We start from the raw sequence: 12,641 nt of genomic DNA, 5'->3' as shown, positions 1-12,641 counted from the left end.
CCCATTTGAAAACCTACTTAAAGGTTAGCTGATTACACCTATGCATACTTGATCCTCTATCTGCCAGCGAACATGTCAGTTCTCCCAGTTATTAGTCTCAAACAGTAAAATGTTTTATGTTTTAAATATAGTATATCAACTGTTAATGGAATAAATTAACATTGCTGAACCAAGAATATTGGCATGGAATACAATGTGACAAAAACTATTATTTTCTGTAAACATATTGTCTGGTAATAAATTGCTCCTTATTTTTGTATGTGGCAGGATATGATAAAAGTAAATGAGAACCAACATGTCAGAAATTCTTATCGAATTGAAAATGGCAGATGAGAACTAAAGAAAAAAAACACAATAGATTATACTGCCCATTCTGTATTTCTCAGGTCACCCCTTTTTTTGTTCAGTAGGTATGTGTTCTTTGAAAAGCATATCACAAAAGAAGAGAGAAAGAAAGAAGGAAAGAAAGAAAGAAAGAATACTCTGTAGGTAAAAGGTCTCCAGCAATTGCTAACAAGACTGAATAGATGAAATTCATAAAGTTCAGTAGAAAACAGCAAGCAGATATAAGTAAAAGGAAATAAAGTGGACCACCTGCCCATCTTATTTTATGTGATATCAATGATGCTTTCTCAGTATATTTATATCTCTGAAGACTGTGTTTGCTTATATATTTGTTTCTTCGTTTGCCCTGACCTGTGGTCCTTAAATCTTTAAAATGTTCAGCTTCTCATTGTTTAGCTAACATGGTGATAAATTGTGATCAATAGACCAAAAGTATCAGGAAGATTAGATAGGAAAACTTATTTTATGGATAGAAAAATTAGCTGATAGGATATTGGATAAAAGGTTTCAATAACATAAATTATTAATTTGGATTATTTCTGTGCTTGGTGCAGAATATTGTATATTTGGTAGAGAAGTGTCCTATACAATATATATTAGAATACATATATCCTATACAGTATATAATAGAATATGTTTGACTATGTTTTCTAGAAACAATTCTTAATTATCTTAATAAATTCACTAATGCACACATTCAGTTTCATATCTATCAAAAGATTGCCCTGCCTTCAAGCCAGATGCTATTTCTCTAGTATGCTTCATTGTCAAATACATTTTGTTATGTAAAGTTCCTATATACTATGTATATAGTAATTTTAAATAGTTTTCAGTTTTAATAATATCCCATAGTACTTCAGTTTTATTATGGCAGTAGTATTCAGGCTCTTTTTATTGTGAATGATAGGCTATTTTATTAATTTGTTCTACATAACTTTCTTTAATTCAAGATTTTTTTTTATTAGCGTCCTTTTAAAATACGGTTCTAATATAGTTCTAAGAAACTTAAAATTTCAATTGACATATACTTTGTAGATGTCAACTGTCACTACTACTACTGCTACTACTACTACTTGTTTTTTGTTTTGCTGAAAATGTGATCCCTGTTAAGAAATTGGTTCTGAAAATGCTCATAGTTTCATTTATTTGCTGAAGATACCAGTAACGGGTTCGACCGGGATTTAATCAAACTTAACATAATAATGAATACTATGAAACTTGGTGTATATAAAAACTGTTACTAAAATCTGATGTTAGCTACTGTGAATGGACAGTTGTTCTGTGTCCAGCTGTTTTAAGTTGTTTCTTTGCAGTTAATAAATCCTGAGTGTGTCGGTATACTGCATGATCCTCATAGTTGGTAAGACATGAGCAACAGTATGTTGGCTTGCAAAGTAATTCCTCTGTAGACAATTCTAGTTTAATTGGAATATTGTGGGCATGCTTGGAGGAGAACTGGGCTTTGAGTGCACATGTAGCATACTGACCAAATGTGCCAAAATCTTAATAGTTTACAGGGAATGCTGCATTTTGCATGGTATATAGCTGGTAGCTTTTCTTTGCCTTACTAAAACATATTATATGAGTGGTTTGATTGGTTAAAGCCCAGATGGATGGTGGAAATCAATATTCTGGGCCATCTGTTCATGAACATGTCATATGGAAGACTGCAACTTGTAGTGTAAAAGGAGTTGATGCCATGTATAAAGAAAGAAAGAAAAATAGGTATGTTGTGTGTTTGTTAAACTAAAAGAAAAGGTAAGAATATACTAGAACTGTATGAAAATGGTCTGATCTTCTGGAATGGAGTTGATGAAAGCATGTATAGAAATGAGGGTGTTGGTTTAATTATGAATAAAAGGGGTAAAATGCATATATAAAATATGAATGATGTCATCTAGTTTGTTGAATGTGCGTATAAAATGCTTTTTGGAAAAAAATGGTGCAATATTCTGAAAGAATGTGTTTCAGGGGAAAAATTAGTAGGTGACATGAATGGATGGATGAGATGGAGAGTAAACAAAAAGTGATGGGACCATTTGGAGACTCAAGAATGAATGAAAATGACGACGTGACTATCTGCTTCAAAAAAAAAATGAGGACCACTATGAATGAAACATTTTGTGGAAATTAGGTCACCCACAGAGAAAGAATAAGGATTGAATCATAAAAGAAATCTGTGAATGAAGAATGAATAGCTTGAGAAAAAGAGAAAGATTTAGAAGGTTTTGGTTGGATGGAGGTCCTCAAAAAAGAGATGTAGGAAGATGTTTGCTGCTGTTTGCTTGAGGAAATAGACTTATTTTCTTACGTGCTTTTGCTCTGCCTTTTAAAATATGATTTGGTGATCTGACCTAATACTACTAACTCATGGCTATGGTAGCTAAAGAAGGAGAAAATATACCATTTCTTAGGCGACAGATCATCTGAGATCTCCAGAAGGTTTCCAAGTTTTATTTACTTGCCATCATTGTTTGATTTTTAATAGAGAAGCTTTGTTAGTTTAATTAATACATTTGAGTTTTTTTGTATTTCATTTTTGTATTTATTATTAATTTTTCAAGATATAATTAAGACACATAATGCAGAATATAAGACCAATAGAATACAAGTCTAAAAAAGAAACAGGAAAGGCTAAAATGGTGCAGGAATAAACAAAAAATCGTATCAGACCATTGGCTTCTGACCTATTCCAGCACAGCTATTTTTTGTTGTTTATTCGTTCAGTCACTTCCGACTCTTCGTGACTTCATGGACCAGCCCATGCCAGAGCTTCCTGTCGATCGTCAACACCCCCAGCTCCCCCAGGGACGAGTCCATCACCTCTAGAATATCATCCATCCACCTTGCCCTTGGTCGGCCCCTCTTCTTTTTGCCCTCCACTCTCCCTAGCATCAACATCTTCTCCAGGGTGTCCTGTCTTCTCATTATGTGGCCAAAGTATTTCAGTTTTGCCTTTAATATCATTTCCTCAAGTGAGCAGTCTGGCTTAATTTCCTGGAGGATGGACTGGTTTGATCTTCTTGCAGTCCAAGGCACTCTCAGAATTTTCCTCCAACACCACAGTTCCAAAGCATCGATCTTCCTTCTCTCAGCCTTCCTTATGGTCCAGCTCTCGCAGCCATATGTTACTATGGGGAACACCATTGCTTTAACTATGCGGGCCTTTGTTGTCAGTGTGATGTCTCTGCTCTTAACTATTTTATCGAGATTTGTCATTGCTCTTCTCCCAAGGATTACACATCTTCTGATTTCCTGACTGCAGTCAGCATCTGCAGTAATCTTCGCACCTAAAAATACAAAGTCTTTCACTGCTTCTACATTTTCTCCCTCTATTTGCCAGTTCTCAATCAAGCTGGTTGCCATAATCTTGGTTTTTTTGAGGTTTAGCTGCAAGCCAGCTTTTGCACTTTCTTCTTTCACCTTCATCATAAGGCTCCTCAGTTCCTCTTCGCTTTCAGCCATCAAAATGGTATCATCTGCATATCTGAGATTGTTAATGTTTCTTCCAGCGATTTTAACTCCAGCCTTGGATTCCTCAAGCCCAGTATGTCGCATTATGTGTTCTGCATACAAGTTGAATAGGTAGGGTGAGAGTATACAGCCCTGCCGCACTCCTTTCCCAATCTTAAACCAGTCCGTTGTTCCGTGATCTGTTCTTACTGTTGCTGCTTGGTCGTTATACAGATTCTTCAGGAGGCAGACAAGATGACTTGGTATCCCCATACCACTAAGAACTTGCCACAATTTGTTATGGTCCACACAGTCAAAGGCTTTAGAATAGTCAATAAAACAGAAATAGATGTTTTTCTGAAACTCCCTGGCCTTTTCCATTATCCAGCGGATATTGGCAATTTGGTCCCTAGTTCCTCTGCCTTCTCTAAACCCAGCTTGTACATCTGGCAATTCTTGCTCCATGAATTGCTGAAGTTTACCTTGCAGGATCTTGAGCATTACCTTACTGGCATGTGAAATGAGTGCTACTGTTCAATAGTTTGAACATTCTTTAGTGTTTCCCTTTTTTGGTATGGGGATATAAGTTGATTTTTTCCAATCTGATGGCCATTCTTGTGTTTTCCAAATTTGCTGGCATATAGCATGCATTACCCTGACCGAATCATCTCACAAGATTTTGAACAGTTCAGCTGGGATGCCGTTGTCTCCTGCTGCCTTGTTATTAGAAATGCTTCTTAAGGCCCATTCAACCTCACTCTTCAGAATGTCTGGCTCTAGCTCACTGACCATGCCATCAAAGCTATCCCCGATATTGTTATCCTTCCTATACAGGTCTTCTGTATATTCTTGCCACCTTTTCTTGATCTCTTCTTCTTCTGTTAGGTCCTTGCCATCTTTGTTTTTGATCATGAACAGTTTTGCCTGGAATTTACCTCCGATGTTTCTAATTTTCTGGAAGAGGTCTCTTGTCCTTCCTATTCTATTGTCTTCTTCCACTTACGCACATTGCTTGTTTAAAAATAATTCCTTATCTCTTCTAGCTAACCTCTGGAATTTTGCATTAATTGGGCATATCTCCCCCTATCACTGTTGCCTTTTGCTTTCCTTCTTTCTTGGGGTACTTCTAGTGTCTCAGCAGACAGCCATTTTGCCTTCTTGGTTTTCTCTTTCTTTGGGATGTATTTTGTTGCCGCCTCCTGAACAATGCTGCCAACTTCTGTCCAGAGTACTTCCGGGACCCTGTCTACTAAGTCCAGTCCCTTAAATCTATTCTTCACCTCCACTGCATATTCCTTAGGAATATTAGTGAGCTCATATCTAGCTGATCTGTGGGTCTTCCCTAAGCTCTTTAGTCTGATCCTAAATTGTGCAAGAAGAAGTTCGTGATCGGAACTACAGTCAGCTCCAGGTCTTGTTTTTACCGACTGTATAGATGTCCGCCACCTTTGGCTGCAAAGGATGTAGTCAGTCTGGTTTCGGTGTTGTCCATCTGGTGAAGTCCATGTATAAAGCCGTCTCTTAGGTTGCTGGAAGAGAGCGTTTGTTATGCACATTGAGTTGTCTTGGCAAAAGACAACTATCAACCTGTGTCCTGCTTCGGTTTGTTCTCCCAGGCCATGCTTACCTGTAATTCCAGGTGTCATTTGACTGCCCACCTTAGCATTCCCATCTCCCATGATGAAAATAACATCTCTTTTAGGCGTGTCGTCCAGTAGGTGCTGCAGATCCTCATAGAACTGCTCTACTTCAGCTTCTTCAGCATCTGTGGTTGGGACGTATATTTGGATCACTGTGATGTTAGATGGCTTGCCCTGAATTCGAATTGAGATCATTCTATCGTTTTTTTGGATTGTATCCAAGCACTGCTTTAGCCACTTTCCTATTAATTATGAAGGCTACTCCATTTCTTCTGTGGTCCTCTTGTCCACAGTAGTAGATCTGGTGGTCATTTGATGTGAAGTGGTCCATTCCAGTCCATTTCAGTTCATTGACGCCCAAAATGTCTATCTTTAATCTTGACATCTCACCAATAACCACATCCAATTTGCCCTGGCTCATAGATCTTACATTCCAGGTTCCAATGGTGTGTTGATCCTTAGAACATCGGATTCGCCGTTCACCACCAGCACCGTCGGCTGCTAGCCGTCCTTTTGGCTTTGAGCTAGCTGCGTCATCACGTCTGGGGCTAGTTGAACTCCTCCTCTGTTCCCCCCCAGTAGCATTTTGACCATCTTCCGACCTGGGGGTCTCATCTTCCGATGGTATACCGACATATCTCTGGTTGTACTGATCCATTTAGTTTTCACGGCAAGAATACTGGGGTGGGTTGCCATTACCTTCCCCAGGGATCGCATTTAGTCTGACCTCTCTGTCATGACCTTCCCGTCTTGGGTGTCCCTTCACGGTTTAGCTCATGGCATCATTGAGGTGCTCAAGCTCCAGCACCACGACAAGGTAACGATCCTTTGCTGAAGAGCACAGCTATAAAAGTACATAAAAGTTAATCTCTTACTATTAATTAAACATTTAGTAACATTGTATCTCTAAAATCAAACCATTCAATCATCAAAGCCTAAAATCAAGACTTCATTCTTTTGCGTTACAAGCAAATAGTCCAAGAGCGCCTTTCAGATGGAAACGAATCTAGTTACAGTGTTTTCTCTTATCAATGCTGTCAGTTTAGCCATTTGCACTAATTCCACCAACTTAATCATCCATGAGCATATAAGAGTCTTGTTGCTGTTATCATATATAAGAACAGAGTTCCATGTTGCTTCTCAAGCTGTTGGTTCATCAGACCCAAGAGAAACAGCTCTGGTTTCAATTGTAAGTCCACTTTAAGAAGCTTTTGAATAGCACTACATATTTGGTTCCAGAATTTCTTAGCTTTTCCACAAGTCCACCATAAATGATAGAAAGTTCCTTCACCCTGTAAACATTTCCAACAAACATTTGATACCCTATTATACATTTTGGACAGCTTATCAGGAGTTAAACACCAATGGTACATCATTTTATAAAAAATCTCATTCAAATTATAGTTCAAAGTAAATTTGAACTACAGTATACGTGGACCTTTGTTCCACCTATTCTCCCATTGTTCTCCCATAATATTGTACCCAAAATTCTTAGCCCCCTTAATCATACAATCTTTAACATATTCATCTTTTAAGTTCAATTGCAACAACATTCTGTACATTTTCTTAATAAAATGCTCATTGTTTATACAAAGTTCTATTTCAAGTTATGTTTTTTCATGAACAAAATTATGTACTTTCTTTTCCAGACTGAACCATTCTGACAATTGTGCATAATTAAACCAGTGACAGGTATAACCTTCCAATTCTAGTTGTTCCCTTGTTTTAAGTTTAGGTATCCCTTCTTCAAAGTTCAGTAGATCTTCATATCTCAACCAGTGTGGTTTACCTGTCATCTCTCTTCTGAAAAAAGCTTCTTGAGGTGACAACCTCCTAGGGACATTAGGAAACCATATTGGTTTATATTTATTCCAAACCCTCAGTATGGCACACCTAACAAAATGATTTTTAAAGTCTTTATTAGCTTTAACTTTATCATACCACAAGTAGGCATGCCATCCAAAGCGGAGGTTGTGTCCTTCTAATTCCAATAATTTAGTGTCCTTCACGGTCACCCAATCCTTCATCCATAGCAAACAAAAGGCAGCAAAATACAATATCGAATCAGGCAAACCTAGACCTCCTTGTTCTTTGGCGTCTTGTAACACTTTATACTTGATTCTTGGTTTCTTCCCTTGCCAAATGAACTTAGAGACATCTTTCTGCAGTTGTTTAAACCGTAGATCTCTTGTCAAAATCGGTATTGTCTGGAACAAAAACAACATTCTGGGCAAAACATTCATCTTAATCACAGATATCCAATCCATCATTGATAGTTGTACTTTTTCCCACCTTAACAAGTATTTCTTAACTTTGCCCCACAATTTAACATAATTATTCTGCAACAACATATTATTCGTGTTTGTTAATGTCATCCCAAAATATCTTTTTTTTTTCAGTTATAAAACCAGTCTTACCCATCAACATTTCTTGATTGTGTGTAGTCATATTCTTGATCAACATCTTTGTATTTTGTTTGTCTTTAAGGCCAGCTAATGACTCAAATTCCTTTAATTTCTTCATTAAATGTTCAACATTCAAAGGGTCTTGTAATATTAAAACTAAATCATCAGCAAAGGCCCTCAGTTGAAGACCTCTTTCTTTATCTTCAAACCCTTTATTTGATCATCTTGTCTAATGTCCCTATTCAGGACTTCCAAAACTAGGATAAAAAGTAAAGGTGACAAAGGACATCCTTGCCTTGTTTCTTTCTGTATATGACAAAACTCAGTTAAAATGCCATTTACGATAATACGCACTTTTTGAGGCACATAAATTGATTTAATTCCTTGAATAAAATTATCTCCAAAGTCCATATTTTCCTTGAATAAAATTCAAGGAAATTTATGTCTTGACATAATTATTTGTAATTATGTCAAGACATAAATTTCATGTCTTGACATAATTATTTTGTCCATATTTTCCTTGAATAAAATTATCTCCGAAGTCCATATTTTCCAAAACTTTGAACATAAAAGTCCAGTTCAAATTGTCAAAGGCCTTCTCTGCATCCAAAAATAAGACCTGCTTGCTGTTCATTGTGGTGTTGTAAATATTCTATAATGTCCAAAACTATTCTCACATTGTCTCTTAATTGCCTTTTGGGTAGAAACCCACATCTTTTTGCCACTGTTTAAATGGTACATCAGTTGCCAAAACAGGTATTGTCTGAAACAAAATCATCATTCTAGGCAAGACATTCATCTTTATCACAGAAATTGTCCCCAACAATGACAATTGTAGTTTCTCCCATCTGAACATACCTTTTTTAACTTCATTTCATGTCTTGACATAATTATTTTGAAATAACATACAATTCATATTTGTCATGGTGATATCCAAGTATTTTACCTCTCTCTCTCTCTATATATATATGTGTGTGTGTGTGTGTATAAAAAAGAGTTTTACAAAGATAAAAGATAAACATGAAAATATATAATGAAAAGTTATAAAAAAGGAAAAGATAAAAGAAAAAGTGCAATAAATAGAAAACAAAGAAAAAAAGACAATTAAAGAAGTGACTTCTTTGCAGCAGTTACAAAGTTATTATCCCCCCTCCCTCCTTAATATTGTATTACAGAGATCCTTTCTTCCCATATTCAACCCTTTTTTCTGTCAACAAATCCAAAAATCACCATCACAATTCACTTTTTTTCATTTTCAGCAAAAAGTCCATAAAAGGTTTCCAGTCGTTTATAGAAGTACTTATTGTTTTATCCCTGACCAAACAGATCCTGCCATCTTTACAATCCATTCCTCCATTGTGGGTATTTCAGTATTTCTCCATTGTTGTGCATACAAATAATCTTGCTGCAATTACCATATATAAAATCAATCTTCCATAAGTCTTTTCTAATCGATTATACGTAAGTTTCAATTAAAAAGGTTCTGGTCTCATCTTGATACTAATTTTCAAAATTCTTTGCATCCTCAAGCATACAGTATTACTGATACCACACCCCATGCTGCCAAATGACTTCCCCTTTCTGCTTCATGCAGGTATTAAATAGCAAGGATGAAAGTTCTGAGCCCTGTGGTATCCCATAATAGCGTAACTGAGGACTTGACCTCTCTCCACCAACTGGAACTGACTCTGAGGAAGGAAGAGAACCACCGCAAAATGCTGCTCCCCACATGCAGCCAGTTCAGAAGGATGCTGTAACTGATGGTATTGAAGGCTACTGACAGATTAAAAGCAGATTTTATAGCATCCTGTCTTACCAGAGTCCTGGTGAAAGGCATGTCTATGTTCATTCTTACCCTCTTTTGTTCTATAATAGGAAAGATAAAGTAACATCTAACATGCCACTCACATCTTCCTCATGGCCACTTTAATGTACTTTCCTCTAGTTCTTGACCCAACAGAAAACAATGCTGGTGTAATTTGCATTACCCCAGTGGCTGAGTTACAATTTGTCCTCCTAACTGTTCTTGGAGCTTTACTGCAGGACAACTTAAGGGAAGCAATTACTGTATTATCCTAGGTTTGTTTTCCCTGCCATCTTGTGTTACCAGCTGGTGCGAAAAACACTCTCCTTAAACTGGTAAGGATGCTGCTGCTACTGATGTTCCATGTGGCACATCCCACTATCCTGCCTACTCCCTGATCTTTCTAGTTCCTTCCTTCCTTTGTCCCTGCCTCCCTTTCAGCGTCACTGCCACCAGTGTCCCAGAGCAACATATCCTACCAACCTGCCCACCCTGATCTTTTCATCTTTTCAATACCAGAGCTGCCACCACTCATACCTCAACCCTGCCTCCAAGAAAACCCCTCAGCCTTGCATTTTCCTGCTCTTATTCCCTGTGCCATATTTGCAACGGAACAGAACAGAACAGAACAGTCCTGTTCCATTCCATTAATTACCTTCCTGCTTAATTTTTGCTGAGCTCATCTTTGCTTGAACAAGGTTATATAAGTATGATGATTAACTTTGAATCACGAATAAGGAATAACAGTATTTCAACATCCTGCATTTCTGTCTAAAACTTTAATCTTCTGCATGTGATGAGAAAGAGCAGATCTTATCTTCTTACAATTTTCTCAGAGCTAACTCTTATTTGATCAGATTGCAGAGGGTAGAGTCTGTTAGCTCTCTGTTAAAGAGTAATCTTTTTATTGCACTTTTCTTTTTTTTAATCTAATAGTTTTGTGGCTCTTTGTCCTCTAATCCTCTAACATGAAAAGCGTTTGTGCCAAGTAGTGCTTGTTAGAACATTGGAAACGAATAGCTTGATATTCAGACTGGAAGCCTCCTTTCTGCTAGCTAAATCAGTGCACTGCACTTGATGGTTAATCGAGAAGAAAGCAGCTGACATTTCTTCCTGACAGCTAGAAGTGGAAGGACCCAAATTTACAGAGCTTCCTCCCCCAAGAGTTTGTTAGACCATTCCTTTATAATGGCTCATTTGGGCTCTCTGTCATCACCAGGATGCTGCCACTGAATGTGTGTCATGGTTACAGTAGAATGTGCTAACGTAACAGCCATGAAAGCCCAACGGGAAAGGCTGCAAATTCCAGGGCTGACCTTGGAGTAAGTATTGTCTGCCTTTTAATATTTTAATGCTTTCTGCATGGCACTAGCTTATTTAACATGTGTGTATGCTGACAGGCTAAAAGCACTGCAGCTTTAGGTCGCAGGAACATTTTCAAAATGTACTGCAGTTGCTTTAGCTTCAAATGTGTGACTCTAAAGCAGTGATATTGCGGGATGTTTTAAATTATACTGCATATTTCAGTCTGCTGTATCTGAACGCATGAAGCATATGGGCATCATAAATGCATTAAGAGACACCATGCTTCTGTAGGCCATGGTCTTCCTTTTCTGTCTGTCATCCCCCCCCCCCACCTCCCGTTACTATTTGTTTATCCAAGTGCTGCATTTTTTGAAAGGCCTTTTTTCTGGTGAATAATGGAGAGCTCTGCAAGAAATTAGAGCAGAAGAGGAATGCTATTTGTGAAAATTCATTGAATATGATCTGTATTTTACAGAGCAGCAGAATATTCTTGAACTGTATTGTATTGTGACATTTTTGTTTGGTATTAGAGACTTTGAACTAAATATATTTGGCTGGGTGAAGGCTTTGTTTACTATATTCTAGAAATGATGGATTCATGTAAGTGATTCTGGTTTCCAATTATAAAATAATTGCATAAATATATACACATTAGATTATAGAACATGATGGCCATAACTGTCAGAAGTATAAGCATATTTCTACTAATTAAACAGCCAAAGCTGAAATACATTTAATTCTGTGTCTCAAAATTTGCTGCGTGGGTATATAACTAGGTGTATGTGTGCGTATGTACACACATGAAATATTCTCTCAAGATTTCATTTTGGTAGGGATTGAATACCGTACATTTTAAACATCAGTTGTGCTATTGTGCAAAAAGAACAGGTTAATTGTAGATCAAGCTATTTAACCATAGGCTACTGAATGAATTTTATGTATCTAGAGACTATTATGTAAATTATTTGATATGTTCCTGTCATTATACGCAGTATCAATTTCTTTGAGTTATAACTAACAAAAAGTAGTACTGCTTTAAAGAAGAGATTCTGCTGGCTTCTGTATTTCAGATAACTATATTATAAAACATTGATTTTCAATGTTTCAACTAGCTGTAATTTTATCCAGTTTACTGAAGAGTAAGTCTTCAGTACTTCTGTGTATAGATTAATAGGATAGCATTAATTGTAAATAATATTTTGAAAGAACTTTGTAAATGTTCTTGTAAAGCTTTCTTGCAATGTGGGTTATAAGTTGTTAAAATAATAAGAACTACTTTTCTCTGGGCATTTAGAATTTCTTTTAATTCGAGTGCTACAACAGAGCAAGAACTTTTTTTTTTTTAATACAATACCTGGGGCGGGGGGCTTTAAATTGTCTTCTTTCTGACCCTAATATTTAATAGCTGCTGTATATTAAAAAATACCAGCTGCTTTTCATTCTGATTTTTCAAAGATTAAATAATGCCCACTAGGGTATTGCACAGAGAATAAAAGTATCTTTTGGTTATGTTTTATTTTAATTTTAGAGACTCAGTGCTTGGGACAAACTTGAAATTTCTTGGGAGGGGCAGGTGTTTGTTCCTAACTTCATTTTCTGTCCCAAAATTTATAAGAAAACCAGTTTATTAATAGACATTTTTCTAAGCATCTAGTCTCAAATTTCAGTATAGACTTTTACTTAGTAGAC

The sequence above is a fragment of the Candoia aspera genome, chromosome 2 (genome assembly GCF_035149785.1).
Source record: "Candoia aspera isolate rCanAsp1 chromosome 2, rCanAsp1.hap2, whole genome shotgun sequence".
Classification (NCBI taxonomy): Eukaryota; Metazoa; Chordata; class Lepidosauria; order Squamata; family Boidae; genus Candoia; species Candoia aspera.
Note: the sequence above shows the minus strand (reverse complement) of the source record.